The 21,741-nt window shown below is 35.8% G+C and overlaps 1 protein-coding gene and 2 non-coding genes across 6 annotated transcripts in view; all 3 read left to right on the forward strand.

Moving 5' to 3' along the window:
• Positions 1 to 21,741, forward strand: part of March1 (membrane associated ring-CH-type finger 1) — a 781,857-nt gene that overhangs the window by 252,634 nt on the left and 507,482 nt on the right. The gene's annotated exons all lie outside the window — the stretch shown is intronic.
• On the forward strand, positions 5,864 to 5,998 carry LOC115031794. The gene has a single exon (XR_003837456.1). It is a non-coding gene; the product is annotated as a small nucleolar RNA SNORA42/SNORA80 family (small nucleolar RNA).
• On the forward strand, positions 6,818 to 6,952 carry LOC115031795. The gene has a single exon (XR_003837457.1). It is a non-coding gene; the product is annotated as a small nucleolar RNA SNORA42/SNORA80 family (small nucleolar RNA).

Here is a 21,741-nt window from a genome sequence, read left to right on the forward strand (position 1 = left end):
GAGTTCCAGGACAGCCAGAGCTACATAGAGAAACCCTGTCTCGAAAAACCAAAAAAAAAGAAAAGAAAAAAAAAGGAAAGAAAAGAAAAGAAAAGAAAAGAAAAGAAAAGAAAAGTAAAGTGGCAAAGTTTTCATTTTTCATTCACAATTCCTTTCTGACAACAGGTTTAGTCTATTCAACTGACTCTCCCCCACAGCTTTGCCTGGAGCTTTCTGACTTTTTCTACTGTATTTCTCCTTCCTTATGTACCTCATTGAGTGCTCTACTATTTGGCTAATAATACCTGAGCCATTGATAATGTCATTAAGTCTCATTTGATTAATTTGGGGTTATTTCACTATCCTCCCGATTTCAATTACCTTCTTGATTGTTACAATTAGTTTACTGTATTATAAATATCCTGAACTTCTAAGTTCTTCACATTTTATTATTGTATTACTTTTTATTTTTACTTTATTTTATTTTTATCTTAAGTGTTTTATTATTAAGCTGTGTACAGAAGTGGCATTCCTAGAGAGGAGTGTTAGCAAAGAAAGTGGTAACCAATGGTATTACCAAACAAAAGATACAGAGGTATCAATTTTGGTGGCTAGATGATTTAAGCTCACTCACACCAAAAAAAATATTTCTGATTTGATATGTTATGACTTAAATTTAAGCCACCATAAAGACATCAATCTTAATCTTATTGAAATAGAATGAGGAGCTGGGCGTGAAAAATTTTAGACTGCACAAATATGACAAATTTCTCTCCAAATAGCTCAGATTACTTACGTTTACACCAACATCATTTTCTATGCCATGATCCAACAGTTCTCAGAATTATAATTTTATTTAATTATTTTTATCTTAAGTATATGGTAAAATGGTATTAGGATGTTTTTATTTCCATTAGGTTATTGATTTTGTTTTTCTTCATATTTTGTTAATTCCAGTGTTTCCATTACGTGAGGTGTATAAAAGTGTACGTGGTCATTATTGCAATTTGTTTTTATTAACTCATATTTCACTTTGAGTTCCTAAATTATTATATTATTATATTTATACAAAAGGATGCATGCATTTTAATTTTCTTTAACCATAATATAATTTATTAAAATTTATTCAGGCAGACTGAAATGATTTGAACTTATCCTCATCAAGAAAACAGAAAACACTGAACATTGTTTTGGATTGTTTTTGGTGTTTTGCTTTGTTTTTTTTTTTTTTTTTTTCTGTTTGTTTGTATCTGTCCTACTAAGACAGCTTCACAGGTAATCCCTTTCAAGAATCAATAATTACTCACTTAATCTTTGTAAATATAGCTCTTAGCTCTTAAGAAGTACCATTTTCCTTCATTGGAGTCAAAGTGTTTGAGTAAAATGATATATTTTACTATTGAGAACAAGGGTTTTCAATGTTTCTCATCTATGAAAATCATATTTTAAATGGAATACAAATATATTTATGTGGCTTTGGGTTCCTATATCATAACATATAGACTAAACTCCTTGTTTGAAATGAGCAAGCACCAGCACAAAATTGAGCTTCACGGCCTAATTATTGTGTAAATATGTAAGCCCTTGTGATATATTTATCACAATAAAAGAAACAGTAGTCCAAAATGCTTCCAAATTTCCTTGTGTCTCTTTGCTCCTGTTTTTGTATTGTGGTAAAAAACACTTAATATAAAATCTCACCTGTTGCTTTTAAACCAGCAACTATACATAATTATTACATGTTAATCTTCTGTGTAAATATAAGTTTAATCTCTAAAATAATTTGACGTTTTATTTCAGGATGACGTTAAGAAATGTAGTTGTACAATGATTATTAAATGCTTTATTTTGTTATTTGGTTTAATATTTCTCAAGAATGAAAACAAATTGTATTGGGTTTCAAGGAGGAGCCAGGTTTCATATGTCCTAGGCTGGAGTTGCTCAGTGTAACTCAGTGACCTCAAATACCTGATCTTCCTGCATCTACCTCCCAAGTGCTCAGATTATATGTCACCATTTCCAGGTAACAATATACCTCTGATGTAGTCAACTCGATGAACGTTTTGTTTTGTAAAAGATGGACAGTGATTCCCTGGAAAGCATGTTGTATAGTTTATAGACACATCATCTTAAGTGACTGTAGAGGATACAACAAGCTCAGTCAACCTAGGAGCTCATGAAGATAACTCGACACGCTTGCCATTGTGTGTACCATTAACTTTCAAAAAGTAATTCTTCATACGTTTATTTGTTAAGTTGATTTCTATTTTAGCATATAATCTCTCTTAAATGTAACTGAAAGTGAATAAGTTGTATTGACTGATACATGCTTTGTCCTAAAAGCCTATTGTTATATATTAATGGCAATATTATTGAGCCATCTATTAGATTTATAGAATTTTGAACAGACATATTTCTGAATTTTCAAATCACAAGATTACAGATGATGGTTGATTTTCAGAAGTTTAATGAGTATTCTAGTTTTCAGTAAAGAAAGCATGGAATCATTGAATTAAATTCTATCTTAGTTTCTCTAGTTAATTTTTGTAGTTTACCTATAAAAACATTTGAAACACAGTTAATGTAAAAACATATTTTGAAGTACAGAAATGCTTTCATATTAAAAAAAAAAAACAAAAAAACCTCTAACATCTATTTTGTACTTTCAGGTATTAAAATAATAATAAGAAATAAAAATATATTTTACATGAATTTAGTTAACTCTATAGTCATTTTCTGATATGTAAACTAGCCATATGTGTGTGTGTGTGTGTGTGTGTATGTGTGTTTGTTTGTTGCTGTTTTAATTTGTTTAAAGAAATTTTCATCCTACAACTTAGGTAGCCGTGGAACTTGCTATGTTACTCTGGCTGGATTCAGTCTTCTAACCACTGGCATTGTATAGGCAATTTATGATCCTAGCTCCTATTCCCGACTTGTTCTTTTGGAGTGGAAATAATTCTCTTGTTTCTGTATGCCTCCGTGTATCTGAAGAGCACATGCCAATTTAATATCCTGCTGCTTTTCAGTATTGCTCATTTTTTTCCTGCAAAAGAAATAGCAAATGGAATTATTCAATTAGTAAATAAAACATGACATATATTTTTGAGGGTATATATATATATATATATATATATATATATATGGCTCTACAAAAATAAATATATCCTTGAGAACATGATTAAAGCCTATCAATTATGAAATGTACTGAATATTTGTTTAGTTCCTTGATAAGGCCACCAGACTATTTGGTTAAAATTCCCTTGGATTTGTGCTCAATTTGATGATTACATTATTCTACGCTGGTGTGCATCTAGTATCTAGTGGGGATACTACAAGATTAGAGTGGCAATTAGATTTGGCAGGACACAGTCAAAATAGATGATTTCAGTTGATTCCATGTGTTTCTAACTCAAATCTGCAGGAAAACTGATGGTCATGTGTGTTAGTGTACACCTGTAATCCTCACAATCAAGGAGCAGAGGCAGATGTCTTTCTGTCAGTTTGATGCTAGCCTGGTCTATATGGAGAGCTTCAGGCCAGTCAGCATTTTATAGTTAGACTTTATATCAAAAATGTCTCCTTATCTACCAAAAAATAAAAATAAAAATAAAAAATAAAAATCCCAAATGGCCACTGGAGAGCCAACGAATCTCTCTTTATACTTTGCATATTATATGTTGCCCATCTATGTCTTCTTCGTTTTTACTCTTATCAAGTACAATGGGAACACTTTTCTTTTTATGAACATATCATATTAGGACTGGAGTAGAGTTTCTGCATAAAGTACAAACATTCCTGGATTTGCTCTCCTGTGTATGGTGGTGCATGTTTATAATATAATGTATGTATAAGTCCTTCTAACACACATATCACATACATTCGTTGTTTAAAATTTTTATTTTATGAGTATGAGAGCTTTTCCTGCATGCATGTATGTTTATCAAATGAGTGCCTGGTGCCCACAGAGGTCATAAGAGAGTGCCATGTCCCCTGGAACTGGAGCTATGGATGGGAGTGAGCTACCCTGTAGTGCTAGGAAACAAAGTTTGGTGATCTGCAAGAGCAGCAAGTTCCCTTAATCACTGACCTACCACTCCAGCCTAGGGCATTATATTACAGTAATAGTTATAAAATGATTAGTTTTATTGCACTTTAATATTTTATTGTTATGTTAACTTTTGTGTACAGAAACCAGAACCAGAACCAGCCATCTTAGGATGATATTCAACTATTTCTGTTTACCATCATAATTACAAGCTGTCAATGCATACAACTGAGTTGATAATGATGGTATCAGTAGTTTGCCTAGAACCTATTAATGAATCAACCCATGGCAGACACTATAGTTCATTAATTCAAAAAATAATTCAGATTTCTCACTGGGTTTAAATATCAACTGGAGTCTTTTTCCTAGGTGGTTCTTAGTATGGGTGTTTAGGATCTTAAAACAAAGATGGATAGACCAAAAGTTGTATTCATTCATCTAAGTAATCATCTCACACAGCTCATTCTCTTCACACAGCTCATTTCCAAATAAAATATTCTGTAACTCATAGGAATAGGACATTTGCTAAGATTTATTTTTCTCATATTTCAAAATTTACTTTTCTCCAGTGCTAAGTTCTTTTTATCACATTGCATTCAAAAAAGGTAACGAGGATGGTGCGGTCATAATAGAAATGGTTTTCATGCACCAGGGCAGATTTTAGAATTGTACTGCAGCATTGTTACAAGTACATAAGAAAAATGCCTAAACTGGCATTTGCCTTTGAGAAATCCATAATAACCTGACTTCACTTCCAGTACCCAATGGTTTTATTTTTGATAATTATGTATTATTTTTGATGCACAAAAGTCTTAAGTTGCAACATTCTTTCTTCAATCAATGCTGTAATATCAATGAGAATTTGGCAAATGGAACTGGGATAAGGAAATGCATTATTGTTAAGAGCACAATATGGGTAGTTATTATGACGATTTTGTGCAATTGGATTGGCGAATATAATCCTTTTCAGCATGATCACACAGCGCTCTAATTTTTATCTTAAGTTCTACATAGAGAGAAAAATAAGACATTTTTCCCAGAGTATATATTTTTTTAAAGATCTGAAAAATCTTTTAGGCAAGAGAAAAGTTAAAAGCCTAAATCCTTACAACTATTGGATAAAAGTAAGCCTCATAAAATTATTATTTTTTTTAGCTCATAAGGGGATTGTAAATAAATTAGAATCAATATTTAAATGATAAAATACCTTAAATATAATTCTTAAATGCAAATATTGTTGCAATTCAAATTTATAGACTCTTACATATAATTGATAGAATTCTAAGTTCTATCATTTTTACTATGTCAAGAGAAAAAAAAGGGAAGTAAGATATAGAGTGCTCTTCAGTGGTGGGATGCTTTTCCTAGAATGCACAATGCCCAAATTCCATTCCTAGCTCTTCAGGGAAAGAAGAAACAAAGAAGCACATTAGAAATGGAAGTCGGTCACAGAAGTGGACGCTCACAGCTATTGAATGGATCTCAGGGCCCCCAATGGAGGAGCTAGAGAAAGCACCCAAGGAACTAAATGAAACTGCAACCCTATCGGTGGAACAACAATATGAACTAACCAGTACCCCGGAGCTCTTGTCTCTAGCTGCATATGTATCAAAAGATGGCCTAATAGGCCATCACTTGAAAGAGAGGCCCATTGGACTTGCAAACTTTATATGCCCCAGTACAGGGGAACGCCAGGGTCAAAAAGGGGGAGTGGGTAGGTAGGGGAGTGTGTGTGGGGGGGGTGAGTATGGGGGACTTTTGGGATAGCATTGGAAATGTAAATGAGGAAAATACCTAATTAAAAAATGGGAAAAAAAAAGAAATGGAAGTCGGAATGCATAGATTTGGACTATGGCAGGCTCCTCCCCATGGGCTTCTCATAGTGTCGCACGCTAGAGCAAACTGTTGCTCCTAACCATTGTCCAGCCTCAGTCCCTGTAGGCTGCTGGCCCTGAAGTGGGACACACAGTGGGGGAAAAAAAGAAATGGAAATGAGTACAAAAAGCCTTGTTAAATAGTCAATTTAGATTAAGAAATCAAACAGCAGAGTGTAGTAATTTACAGAAAAAAAAATAATAAAGATTTCGGTTCTTTATGGGCTTCATAGTAAAGTCCTTAAGTAAAACACCAGCAACTGACTGTTGCTTTACCTACTGTCTTAGTCAGGGTTTCTATTCCTGCACAAACATCATGACCAAGAAGCAAGTTGGGGAGGAAAGGGTTTATTCAGCTTACACTTCCATGCTGCTGTTCATCACCAAAGGAAGTCAGGACTGGAACTCAAGCAGGTCAGGGAGCAGGAGCTGATGCAGAGGCCATGGAGGGACGTTCTTTACTGGCTTGCCTCCCCTGGCTTGCTCAGCCTACTCTCTTATAGAACCCAAGACTACCAGCCCAGGGATGGTCCCACCCACAAGGGGCCTTTCCCCCTTGATCACTAATTGAGAAAATGCCTTACAGTTGGATCTCATGGAGGCATTTCCTCAACTGAAGCTCCTTTCTCTGTGATAACTCCAGCTGTGTCAAGTTGACACAAAGATAGCCAGTACACCTACATTCATGTCAACTTGCTGCTTGTGGACGTTGTACATCGTGGTGCGGAGCCTAGTGCGCACCACGATGTACAACGTCCACAAGCAGGATAACGAATGAGATCACACATAAGATGCAGGAAAACAAAGTGTGTGTGGGGGGGGTGAGTATGGGGGACTTTTGGGATAGCATTGGAAATGTAAATGAGGAAAATACCTAATTAAAAAATGGGAAAAAAAAAGAAATGGAAGTCGGAATGCATAGATTTGGACTATGGCAGGCTCCTCCCCATGGGCTTCTCATAGTGTCGCACGCTAGAGCAAACTGTTGCTCCTAACCATTGTCCAGCCTCAGTCCCTGTAGGCTGCTGGCCCTGAAGTGGGACACACAGTGGGGGAAAAAAAGAAATGGAAATGAGTACAAAAAGCCTTGTTAAATAGTCAATTTAGATTAAGAAATCAAACAGCAGAGTGTAGTAATTTACAGAAAAAAAAATAATAAAGATTTCGGTTCTTTATGGGCTTCATAGTAAAGTCCTTAAGTAAAACACCAGCAACTGACTGTTGCTTTACCTACTGTCTTAGTCAGGGTTTCTATTCCTGCACAAACATCATGACCAAGAAGCAAGTTGGGGAGGAAAGGGTTTATTCAGCTTACACTTCCATGCTGCTGTTCATCACCAAAGGAAGTCAGGACTGGAACTCAAGCAGGTCAGGGAGCAGGAGCTGATGCAGAGGCCATGGAGGGACGTTCTTTACTGGCTTGCCTCCCCTGGCTTGCTCAGCCTACTCTCTTATAGAACCCAAGACTACCAGCCCAGGGATGGTCCCACCCACAAGGGGCCTTTCCCCCTTGATCACTAATTGAGAAAATGCCTTACAGTTGGATCTCATGGAGGCATTTCCTCAACTGAAGCTCCTTTCTCTGTGATAACTCCAGCTGTGTCAAGTTGACACAAAGATAGCCAGTACACCTACATTCATTACATACTTAAAATATCCCAAATTTTTCAGCTTGGCAGCCCTGTTGTATCTCATGAGCTGTAAGAAACAGTCTGTTGCTGTTATAGTAAAACTGATTTGGATAAAGTAAATTCAGAAGGTGAATCCTAGACAAAGGACCAGGAAATAGGACTGTCTGGTACTGGACTCTAACTGCCAAGCATTGCTTACTTTATAATAAGTCTCCCTTGACTTGAGGAAGTATGAAAATTCATAATTGAAATATGATATTAAAAATAGCAACTTATGAGCACTGACTTCACTTTTGAAGATGTTAGATTTGCAGTTTCTATAAACGACTAGTTTGGAAGAACATGGTATAATTGCTTGTTTTCCTAAACTTATGTAACTCTAATTATATTTATAATTAAGTTATTCCCAAGATAAAAACACCATTATCAAAAATATACAAATCATGAAATTTAACATTTTTTTCTTCAAAACTTTAAAACTTAAAATCTTTCTCTAAAAGTGAAGGTACCTAAAACATATTTGAAAAAGAACAAATGGGGATTGACATTTTATAGAAGAATAAGCACAAAATAGCTTAGAGAGAGGAAGAGGAAGAAAAGAATAACATAATTTTATTACATTCATGTGTTTTAAAATATATTATCAGAAATATTCAATTGCAAATCATTTCACTATTTCTTTAAATCTTTGTAAGATGTCAGTAAAATATATAACATTATAGTAAATACCCTATAGTCCCATGACATAATTATAATGAAATAAGTTGTGACTTCAAGTTACTATTTTAAAGGAAGAGTTCTTTATAAAGAAGTACCGGGTTATAGGGAATTTAGTAGGGAAAAAGACCACAGTCACAACATTTACTGTTCTCCTGTGAGATGAAGTATGCCTCCAAAGAGACAATGGTCATGCAAGGAGTCAGACATGCAGCAATACCTGCTCAGTCCATGACATGTACAAGTACACACCTCTTTCTCTCTCTCTCTCTCTCTCTCTCTCTCTCTCTCTCTCTCCCTTCTCTCCTTCACAAGCATACTTATGCAAAGGCACAGACACACACACTCACATGCTCAAACATGCACACACACAAAACTCACACTCGCACACAAACGCACTAAAAATAATAAAATGTAAAAAGAGCATCCATTATGCATAAACAATCAATTTTATAGCATATACATGGATATAGGCTAAGTAGAGAGAGATCTCTGCTTTAGATTGAGATAATGGAAGCAGAATGGAGAAAGCTATGGAGTTGTGCATACTCTCCAGGTGATTTGACATGCTCCTCTAGTTTGGGCCTTGAAGTTTAATATTCTACAGCGAAAAGCTACTACTAAGGGTTATTTGGGGATCTATTTTTCTGTAATACATCAATCATATTTTTCAAATTTATAATGGAAACAGTATCCTATGGTGCATCCAGTATTCAAGCCAAAGCAAGCTTTGTTCTCAAGGAATGTTTAAACGATTGATAAATGTGTCAGTACGCAGTTTAGAGATGAATTCAATAGTCTGAGCTATACTGTTCAGTTACATTTAAAATGCACAATTTTGCCATCATTCCATCTATCATATTGTTTTCTGCACCAAATCCTAATACTTGCTCTCTCTGTGCATGGTTCATCTGACCAAGCCTTTGGTACCAGTCCTTGTTCCCTTGTAACAAAGTCAAAATGTAATTTTCACTCACCTTAAAATGCTTCCTTAGAGAGCATGCGACAATTACAAGGGAGATGGCTCAGTGGGTAAAGTAGTCTTTGCACAAGCTCGAGGACCTGACTTCAGGTACTCACCACTGACGTAAGCCAGCTGTGGAAAGTAGCACTAGGGGTCGGTCAGAGTTAGATGGACCACTGGGACTCACTCACCAAATAGTGTAACAAAACTGGTGAGTCTAGGAGCAGTAAGAGATCCTTGTGTCTGAAAATGAGAGGAAGATATTCACTGTTGACCACTAACTTCTATACACACAATTATACAGCTCTTCATAGATACAAGAACACACTCATATAAGCATACACATACTCATAGATACAAGGACACACACACACATATATATATATACAATCATATATATATATATGTATATATAATATACATATATACACACACACACACACGATTACCTACACACAAGTACGTACATCTACACAAATACAAGGACACACATGCAGAAGTATATACATCTACACAGATATGAGCACACACATGGAGAAGCATATACATACACAGATAAAAGGTCACAAACACAAGCATATACATCCACACAAATATAAGGACAAATACACACAAGCATATACATCTGCATAGATACAAGGACATGTAAAATTTTAAATTCCAATTGCATAGAAAATACATCTGTTTCACTATCCCATAAAAATGATACATTAAGCTTTCCTGTATCTTTTCTACCTGAACTCCTTCTACACCATTTTAAGAAGTGGCTGTAGAAGCATCTTAAAAAAACGTCTAATCTCTTATTCTGATGTGTGTTCTAGTGAGGGGAAAAAGGAAGGGCGCTTGATGAGTGCTCGTACCCTCCTCCTGAAAACCACCTTCCATTATCTTTCCCAACAAAACTATGCAATAACAGTTGTGACAAACAATTTTGGAAAAAGCATTTCAGTGTGGAAGAAGGACTTTGAGATTTGAGAAAGGGTGCCGAATAATCGAAACAGAAGCTTGTAATGTTAGTTCTTATTTGAGCACTCCACGTGTATGGTGATGATTTGTAGCAGCGGTTTGTGCCTCATTAAAATCCAGTTTCTGCTCTGTATAAATGGATTGTGAGGCAGGATTGTGAGGTTGCCAGATATGGTTAATTTCAGGAATGATCACATAGCTCGCCTCATGAATTTGAAAATGAGATACAATTTATAAATCAGTCTACTCTTAGCACATGCTTTTTTCCCCCACTGCTATAAACCAAATCTGATGCTTTGGTTCTTTGATAGCTTTGTAGAGTGGCCTTAAAATAATCAAGTAGGTTAAATTATAGATAATATGCATATGCTTTCTGAAAGTATGTGAATCTTCTTAGGTCAAAGTGTTGCTATGTTTTTCTTTCTTTTACATTTTTTTTTAATTTCTAAGTTATTACTGACTAGATCAAAAGCTGTCTTGGAATCATTCTGGATAACTTAAGAGAGTGGGGAAGTGAATAAGAATTAGATAAGAAATGTTCATGTGTTGCTTCATTTTCCATGTGCTGATATGTTAGCAAAATATGATCTTTGGAAATGAGAAGACTATTGTGCACATGAACTCAGGCCATTGAACATATGAACTCACAGTGCCTTTTGTAGCCTGCACAAGACTGGTACAAGATCAGACCAGCAAAAATCCCAGCATTGGTGGGAGAGGTGCTCATGAATTACCCCCTCTAACTAAAAGCTATAGACAGTTGATAGTTCTGGCCAAGGAGAGAATTTTATTCAGAGATATGGCACTCTAGTAGATAGTCTTATGCCCATGCATATCTAGGCAGCACAAATTGTACATAGTAAGTTCAAATATAACTAAAACAAATATACAAAGGAGGAGGAAAAAAGGACACCAGAAATAGGAAGAAACTGGGAAAGAGGCTGTGGTTAGGGGAAGGTGAATTGATTTGATCAGAATACATGTATACTTGTATGAAATTCTCAATGAATATATAAAACATATTTTAAAACTGTAAGGCATCACAAAAGAAAGGTGATCTATAGCAGTGAAAGATAGATAAAAGAGGATTGTAGGGTGAACATGTTTACAATGTATGCAATTGTAAAAAATATTAAAATAAAAGATATACTACGTCCAGAAGCTAAGCTAATGCATCAAAACCTAGACTATCTGTACCTCTTGCTCTTGAGGGTCATTTTCTTCACTGGAGTGTAATCCCATACCTTGTTAAAAATACAGAGACTGTTGGCTACTGGAGGTAAAATGAGAAAAGGGGATTCCTCAAAGAACCACAAACTCCTTATTCTTTGGCAAGGATCTGTTATTTACAGAGACTACACAATGTGTGTATGGATAAAAGGTGGCTCTGGGGAAGGCAGCCTCCTGGGGTTCTTCTCACAATTTGGAGAGCACTAATGCATGAATAGTTTTCTGGCTCTGTTGACAAGGTAGGTAAGAATACAAGCTTGGAGCACAGTAAGTTGGCCTTGTTACATTTGCTAACCAGATGGTGCAAGGCAATTTATTAGTACAGTGTCTTTAAATGATTTCTCTATTAGTCTTTGCTAGGATGACTCCTAGAATACAGTGGAACTAGTGGGGTCATATCACCCAAATTAATAGCAATATAAACTTAATGATCTACTGTAAGTCTCTGTCTTGCTTTCTCTCTGTCTCTCTATCTGTATGTCTGCCTCTCTGTCTCTATCTCTGAGTCTCAGTGTGAAGAGTGGGTGTCAGTGTGTGTGTGTGTTCTAAGCTGAGACTTTGACTACTTGAGAAATACTTTTCCCTTTTGTCATAAAAATAACAATATATATCAATATCTATCTCTATCTATATCTATATATCTATCTATATATCTATATCTATATCTATGTCTATATATCCATATCCAGCTTTGTGCTATTTTATAGGAGTCTTCACAGTGTATTATTAGATTCTCATTCATGAGTTCCAGATTTTTTAATAGGTTATCTTTCTTAATGGGATACGATGTGTTCTTTATCCATAGAGAGATGCAGATACATTATAAACTCTACTTGTTGCTATGATGCTACATTTGGTAGAAACAACTTAGGGAAAGAAAGACTAACAGGTGATACTCCACCATTACAAGGACATCCTGGTGACTGGAGGTCAGTCTGTAGATTTCCTATCACATCTGACAAGTGTGTAGAGTGCTAAGGCTAGAATCAGAGATAACCTAAAACACTCAAGTTCCATCCCCATGGCCCTCAGTTTGCCATATATTTCCCTTGTCCACAAGGTTCCGCAGTCCACCAAAAGAAGCGTATGGAAGGACAGTTCATGTCCAAACAATAGGTATATGTTGTTGTTGTTGATGATAATGATGGTTTTGTTAGAAAGACTGTTCGTTCTCCAAAACATCTCGACTTGTAAATTCATTTCAAAGAGTGCTTACTCACTAAAAGTGGAATTTCCTTACACAAATAAATATAATCAGTGAAGAAGATTACCTGGAACAGTGATGTTTGCAGGTTCTTTTGTGTTAGTAGTACTTCTGGATTTAGTGATTGAATATGTACCATTTTTACATTTTGAAATATTTCTTTAGTTTAGCATTCTTAAATCATTACATGCAAAAGTGGCCATTAATAATAAGACTGAACTTTACCCAATAAGTTTTAGAGCTTTTTTGTTCTGAAAGCAATTTGATTATTAAATATAATACTCTCATGAGATAGCAGGACTTCTGTGATTTTTATGTTTTTGAAATTTTTATCTTTCATATTTTACTCCTACACTATTTTTACAATTACTTATAAATGACAGGATGCTATTTAATATGTTTCTTTCATGTTAGAAATTATAATAAAGGATTAATCCTTGTAATATTCGTATTTTTTTTAAAAAAAATTAAGTGGTTTTCAGGGAAAAGTTCAGCGTATGACTTAAGTATTTCTTTTATTAAAAAATCTGTTCTCAATTTTCTACCTCGGTCCTATCTCCCATCATCATTGTAAAATAAAGGAATTTATTAGCTGGCTACTTCTTCATTGAAGTGACAAAATGCCAATTACATGCAACTTTTTTAAATTTTTATTAGATATTTTCTTCATTTACATTTCAAATGCTATCCTGAAAGTCCCCTATACCCTCCCCCACCCTGTTCCCCTACCCACCCACTCCCATTTCTTGGCCCTGGCATTCCCCTGTACTGGGGCATATAAAGTTTGTGAGACCAAGGGGCCTCTCTTCCCAATGATGGCGGACTAGGCCATTTTCTGCTACATATGCAGCTAGAAACATGAGCTCTGGGGGTACTGGTTAGTTCATATTGTTGTTCCTCCTATAGGGTTGCAGACCACTTCAGCTCCTTGGGTACTTTCTCTAGCTCCTATATTGAGGGCCCTGTGTTCCATCCAATAGATGACTGTGAGCATCCACTTCTGTATTTTCCAGGCACCGGCATAGCCTCACAAGAGACAGCTATATCAGGGTCCTTTCAGCAAAATACATGCAACTTAAAGAAGAAAAGTTTTATTTGGATTTTCAGTTCAAAAGTCGCAGGGTATCCTAGTAGGGAGCTTGTCGTGGCAGGTACTTGGGACGACTTATACATTGTATCAATGGACAGGAAGGAATGAGGTGATCACTGTTGCTCAGCTTGCTTTCTTCTTTTTACTCAGGCTAGAACATAAGCCAAGGAAAGGTGCTCTCCATACTCAAGGTGGACCTCTCCTCTTCATTTTAACCATTTTATAAACACTATCATGGAAACCTCCAGAAAGGTCTTTTCTATGTTGATTCTAGTCAAATTGACAATTAATTATCCATTGATATATATATATATATATATATCAATGGATAATTAATTGTCAATATACCTATATATATATGTGTATATATGTATATATCTGGCTAGATATTTGAAATATTTGTCTATTGACCTATAATTAACTATTCTGAAACTTAAATCTTAAGTACATTCACTGTTGTGATTGTTCATGGTTTAAATCCCAAGCAAGGCCCAGAATCAGGTTCTGTTGCTCTCCTTGATGAACAATCATGAAACTGTTGCCAGCTAACAGCTTACTTAAGCCTGGGCTCTATCTACTTCCATTACTTGTTTATCCCCACATGACCCATCTGAACGATCTCTTCAGTCAGATACTTACTTACTTAGTGGCCCTAGAAGCCCCAGAATACAAGGGCAGAAGTCTCTAGTTCTTCATAAGGTTTAGATCCAGAATTTGCCTGATATAAATTTAGTTTCTTTTTAGTTAAAGAGTTTTTAATTAAAATGAGAAAATGACAAACTCACATCAAATGAATGGGATTATATTAGGATATAAATAATAATGTACAAATCATTTTATGCCACTAATCAAGCAATCTACTATAAGTATGTCACGCTTTTATCATCTATTTATCATAATGTCCATAGTTTCTATCATTAATTTATACTATTGATAGCATAGACAACATGCTACTAAAAGTAAAAATGAGTACTCTATTTGAGCATTTATGTTTTGGATTTCCACTTTACTTTGGTAATGGAAAAGTTATGACTAGCACAAAGTAGATATATAGAAAATAGAAAGTACAGAAATTGAGCAAAAATTAATTACACTAATTATTTTACAGATGAGTGTAATTAGGAAAGTTTCTAGAGTATATGAAACTGCTATTTTTATTGAGTTAGATTCAATAAATAATACATGTACTATGTGGTAATATTTTGTTTGGTGTCTACTATATAATGTACTGTGAAGAGAGGCTTTTATAGAGAAATATGTCATACAGAAAAAGTAAACAAACACACTTACCTTTGAACTAAATGTCTGCATAAATGGCCTCTCAGGGAGTCGCTACAATCCTACTACTTTCTCCCAGAAGAGTTGTATCATTCTGATGATCTTTGTCAATTTTCATTGTTTCTGAAAGTGTAAATGTTTTCTCCATACTTCAGTAATACCATATCTACTACCTTGTTTCTTAATGTTCTTCTAGAAATAATACAGTCATATTTCAACTGAGGAATCTACAGTAATAAAATATTTTAGTACACAAAATACAAAGTGTTAATATCAAAATATACCATATAATTTATCATGGAATAAAATGAAGACATGATTTTATATGACATGGGGATAATTGGCAACTCAAAAAGAAATATAAAAAAATTCTAGAGATAAACGGCTTAATTTCCTTAGAAATATAATTAACAACACTTAAAGTAATATTGTCATACCATTTACCATCCATTAGGTTGGCAGAAATTCAAGAAAACATGTCTGCAAAGGTTGGTGGAGGTAGAGAAGGAAGGATAGGGTGAAGAACTCTTGAAGGGTGGAAGGGGAAGGTAGGCAACATTTGAAATGTAAATAAATTATATAATTTTTAATTTTTTTAAAAAAGGTTTAAGGAATTTGATATGAAATTTATAAAATGTAAAGAAAATCAACAACACTTTGGTAGTACATAATAAACATATGTTGCTTAAGTGATGGATAGTTAGCCAGGTAGATCTAAAGAACTTGGTAGATTTTGTTCAGCCATGTCAGAGTGGACTAGATGTTAGCAAAAGATATTTTCCACCACCATGGTTGTTGGACCTTTTCCTGTTTGTGTCTAAACACCTTTTCCTGTACTATACATTCATAGTAGCTTGTTAGGATCCCTTTCCTGTTGACCACACAACTTGTGCTTGAAATGCAGCCCATTATGGAAGCAACATCCAAGCTATTGTTTGGTACACATGTGCCAACCTCTTTGGTCCAAAGCAGACAAGAAATTAAACACAAACCATAGCAATAGATTGTTCATTCTAAAAGTGTCAGTAACTTCTTGAATTCAATCTGTATCCCAGGCTTGCTTCAAACTCATGGCAACCTTCTTAAAACCATCTCTTGTGTGCTGGGTTTATAGGTGTGGACCAGAGATCTAGTCAAGAACCATATTACTTGTATTTACTTAAGGTATTCATTGATCTGTTTTCTGAGGCTATGCAGAAACAATAGGCTTACAGAATAAAAGTTGCTGTCATCACTTTTACTTTTTATAGACTTTCTGTAATTACTCTTTATGTTGACAAAAGAAGCCTTTGGAAGGACATTTCATGTCCAAACAATAGGTATATGTTGTTGTTGATGATGATGGTTTTGTTAGAAAGACTGTTCATTTTCCAAAACATCTTGACTTGTAAATTCATTTCAAAGATTGCTTACTCACTAAAAATAGAATTTCTTTGAAACACAAATAAATATAATCAGTGAAGAAGATCACCTGGAACAGTTATTTTTGCAGGTTCTTTTTTGTTAGGAGTACTAGGTTAGTTAGGTGATGTCAAGGCATCACCATGAAATGTGACATGATTTCACTATCAAAAATGGACAAAGAGGTCAGAGTCAATGTAAACATAATCCACATAGTATTTGTTTTGTTGTTATAAGCTTGTAATTTTTTTTACCTATAAAGCAGTAACAAATATTAGTTTATAAAATAAATATAATACAAATTACACCTAAGAGAATTTTAGTGAAACTGCAGAGGGAGTTGATGCACAATGATTTTTCTTTGTTTTCAAAATATAATAAATATAAATTTTCATATCCCTGACAACAGTTATGCTAGGACCCTGTCTGAAAGTATAGAATGATATCATTAATAGTGTCAGGAGTGGGATCCTTCTCATGGCATGTGTCCCAAGCTGGAGCAGTCATTGGGTGGCTCTTTTGCCAAATTCAGCTTCATCTTTTATCCCTGCACATCTTGAGGCAGGACAAATTTTGGGTGTAAGGTTTCATGGCTAGGTTGTCCCAATCCCTTCAATGGAAGCTTTGCTTGGTTATTGGACATGGCTGGTTCAGGATCCATATCCCCAATGCAAGGTGTCTTAGTCATAGATTCCTTGGATTTTCATTGCCCTAGGTTTCTAGCTCTTCTCCAAGATGCCCTCCACCACAATCTAGTTGTCTCTTCCAGTACTCTCTCCCTTCATCCAACTGATGGAAAGTGATGCAGAGTCCCACAGCCAAACATTAGGTAAAGCTCAGGAAATCCTGAGGAAGATGGAGAGGAAGAATTGAAGGAACCAGAGAGGTCAAGGACACCACAAGACAACCTACAGAATCAACTAACCTAGGCCCATAGGGAATCATAGAGATTGAGCTGACCTAGAACCTGGATTGACCTAGAACCTCTGCATATAAGTAACTGTTGTGCAGCTAGGGCTTCGTGTGGGACTCCAAAGTGGAAGCAAGGGCTGTCTCTGACTACATTGCCTGCCTTAGGATTCCTTTCCCTAACTGGGCTGCCTTGTCTAGATTCAAAAGTAGATGTGCCTAGTCTTACTGTATCTTGATAGCCCAAGGCTGGTTGATATCCATGGGAGGCCTCCCCTTTTCTGAGAAGAGGTGGATGGAAGGTGATAGAGAGGGACTGGGAAGAGAGGAGAGAGGAAATGCTGTTTAAAGTAATAAAGTAAAATAATCTAATCAATAAAAATATTGTCATTTTATAAACCACCATTTACTTTATATCTTTAAATGAAAACATGGTATTTCATTTTACTGCAAACATAATTTTTCAACCAAATATATATCCTCTAATAGGTTGATTTTTAACATTTAAAAATTATCAATACTTTAAAACAGAGAAGGGATCCAACCACACACCACCACATGCTTTTGGAATCCTCAAAAGCTAGTAGAGGAAGGAACAACGTTACTAATGAAGGCTTTCCTTGGTGTATTCATGGATGGTCACTGGGATGAGAATGTTGTCAGCTTTACATGAAGTTGTGCCTTTTATTTGATCACTCTGAGCTTCTTATTTAACTTTTATTAATTGGCTCTACTGGGGATTAAAAAACAAAGAAAAAATTTACTAAGAAACTAGAAGGAAAGAATGAAGGGTTCAAAGTTGTCCTCCATTAAATAGAGAATTCAAAGCCAGACTCATGAGATTCCCACCTCAAAATAAACAAATAAACAAACAAAATTATTAATAAAAATACAAAATCATATCAGACAACCTTAGTAGAGACTGATCAAATTATGATCCTACTTGGCCAATTGTTTCAAAGTCCTAAGATTCTGGGTTGGATGTTACAACATAGTATTAATTCTTGGTCTTATGTTCAGAATATATTTCTGTTGTTATATACAGTCGTGGCATTGCTCTCTATTTTTTAATTGAACATAGATGATCTGGTTGAAAGAGGATGTGGGTGGAGGGACTTGGAAGTGTGGAGGGAGGGAAAACTATTAGAAATTTAATGTGTGAATAAGAATTTAAAAATATAATTTAAAACAAAGACAATAAATCTTTTTATACAATATATTCTGATTTTGGTTTTCCTTCCCACAATCTCTCCCAGACCATTCCCACTTCTGCAATGCCTTTTCTTTCTCTCTGTCATGATACAAACTGGCCTCTAAATGATAATAAAATAAATTAGGTAATATAATCAAAATGGAATGGGATAAATAAACAGTTTTTAAAAAGTAAAAGAAAGCCAGGCAGTGGTGGTGCATGCGTTTAAACCTAGCCCTTGTGAGGCAGAGGCAGACAAATTTCTGAGTTCAAGGCCAGCCTGGTCTACAGAGTGAGTTCCAGGATAGCCAGGGCTATATAGAGAAACCCTGTCTCGAAAAGCAAAAACAAAACCAAACGAAACGAAAAAAAAACAAAAAAATTAAAAGAAAAAGCACAAGAAACATGTACAGAGCCAGAGATACATATTTGCACATACTGAAAACCCTTAAAAACAAAATTTGAAACCATAATATGTAAATAAGAGATCTGTAAGTTAAAACATTAAAAATTAAATGCTCTGACAAAGCATTGTGTGATGAGACAAAAAACAAACAAACAAAAACAAAACAAAAACAAAACCAAAAAAACAAAAAACCCCCAAACCTCCAAAATTACCGCTGAATTTGTTTTCTTTTGTCTATTTACTGCTAGGCATGAGGACTGCTTTAAGTATGGTTTGTATCCCCAGTGAGATTCTGTTGTAGAACATTAATTTTTCCTTTGTGAATGGTAATCAGAACAGCAAGTGTTCTTAACCTCTAAGCCATCTCTTTAGCCACCAAACTCCCAATTTTTATTGCTTTTTTTATTGGATATTTTCTTTATTGACATTTCAAATGTTTTCCCCTTTACTGGTTTCCCCTCTGAAAACCCCCTATTCCCTACTCCCTCACCCTGCTCACCAACCCCCCTCCCTCCCTGCTCTTGAATGTCTCTACACTGGGGCATCAATCATTTACAGGACCAAGGGCCTCTCCTCCCAGTGATTCCTAACAAGGACAGCCTCTGCTACATATGCAACTGGAGCCATGGGTCCCTCCATGTGTACTCTTTGGGTGGTGGTTCTGTTCCTGGGAACTCGGGGGGTCCTTTCTCTAGTTTCTCCATTGGGAACCCTCTGCTCAGTCCAATGGTTGGCTGAGAGCATCCACCTCTGTATTTGTCAGGCTTTGGCAGAGCCTCTCAGGAGACAGCAATATCAGGCTCCTGTCAGCATGCACTTATTGGCATCCAAACTAGTGTCTTCGTTTGGTGACTATATATGGGATGGATCCCCAGGTGGGGCAGTTTCTGGATGGCCTATCCTTCAGTCTCTGATCCACACTTTGTCTTCATATTTGCTCCCATGAGTATTTTATTCCCCCTTCTAAGAAGGACCAAAGCACCCACACTTTGGTCTTCCTTCTTTGTGAGCTTCATGTGATCTGTGAATTCTGTTTTTGTTATTCTGAACTTTTGGGCTAATATCCACTTATCAGTAAGTTCATACCCTGTGTGTTCTTTTGTGACTAGGTTTCCTTACTCAGGATGATATTTTCTAGTTCCCTCCATTTGCCTAAGAATTTCATGAAGTCATTGTTTTTAATATCTGAGTAGTATTACATGTGTAAATGTACCACATTTTCTGTATCCATTCCTCTGTTGAAGGACATCTGGGCATATTTTCTTTTTACTCTTTTTCTTTACTTTTTGTTTTTACAGGATCTCATAGTTTAGGCTGGCCCAAAACTCAGTTATAACCCAGTCTGCCCTCACACTCAAAGTAATCCTCCTGCTTCCTTCCTTTCAAGAAGACTAGGATAATGAGGCTGTTTAAAGTTTATCTGTTTTGAAAGAAATCTTTATGTGACTAATGATGCTGGTAGGAAAGCTCAAGAAATGCTGAAAAGCAATGGTCAGACCTTCCCATGTGTCACAGGTAAAGACCCATCCTCCTTCCTGAAGCTTCAGGGATGCATCACATGAGGAGCAAAGGCTTTTGCCTGTCAGAATTAACAATATTTTATACATATTTTTATTAATTCAACATTCAAGGCATAATTGCTTTAAATGGCTTCTCCTCTTTGCTTCACAGTGTATTTAAAAATTCTGCAGACTCCTGAGTCATATTTTCAGCATTGAAACTGACATTAAATCTGCTATCTGGACACACTAAAATATTCACAAAAGGTACAATGAAACAATTCTCTCCCAGAGCAGAGTACAGAAGTTGGGAAGCAGAGGGTGTCAATTTCTTTTTCATATACTGCGTGCTACAGGAGGCGCCACAAACCACAGGGCAAGGTGTGCAATCTTAAAAGCAAAGTTTGTCACTAAGAAGCCCTGTGTTTTCTGTAACAGTACAAAGAGTCATCATGTGGAAAGAAAGAACAGAAAAGACTCTCAGACAAAGACACAGGACAGACCTTAAATATTCATTACAAGTCTGCAAATTCTGTATTCTTTCCTTATGACTTTAAAGGTAATTTGTATACAAGCTATATACAGTTTGGTTTCCTAATGGCAATACTCTAAGGACTTTCTTCACATTTGAGACTAACTACTGTAACTTATCTCTGTGTGTGTGTGTGTGTGTGCGCGTATGCTTGTGTATGTGTGTGTGCTAGCATGAAGGTCAGGAGCCCACTGTGAGCATCTTCCTCAGTCACTTTCCATCTTGCACTTAGAGGCACTGTCTCGCACTGAACTTTCAACACGCTGAATTGTCAGAACTGGCTGCTGCAAGTTCCAGAGATTCTTCATTGGAAATACAGGCACATACCCTAATGCCTGGCTTCTTAAAATGGAAGCTGGAGATTGAACTCAGCATACCATGCTCCCATGGTGGGCGCTTTACTCACTGAGCCATTTCCTCAAGCCCCAAACTGTTTATCTTTAGCCACTATTAATTCTGGTTTGAAAAATATCACAGGGAGCATCTAAAATGTTCACTTAGTTCTCAAATATGTGAAAAATAATATAATACTTACCAAAACTAATGTGTTGATCAAGAAATTATGCTTTTTACCAATTTTATTTTAAATATGAAAAATATTTTTTTAAGATTTCCATGTAGCATGCTTTTTATTTTTAATTTATTTTTATTAGGTATTTTCCTCATTTACATTTTCAATGCTATCCCAAAAGTCCCCCATACCCACCCCCCAATCCCCTACCCACCCACTCCCCCTTTTTGGCCCTGGGGTTCCCCTGTACTGGTGCATATAAAGTTTGCAAGTCCAATGGGCCTCTCTTTGCAGTGATGGCCGACTAGGC

Source organism: Mus caroli, chromosome 8 (genome assembly GCF_900094665.2).
Source record: "Mus caroli chromosome 8, CAROLI_EIJ_v1.1, whole genome shotgun sequence".
Lineage (NCBI taxonomy): Eukaryota > Metazoa > Chordata > Mammalia > Rodentia > Muridae > Mus > Mus caroli.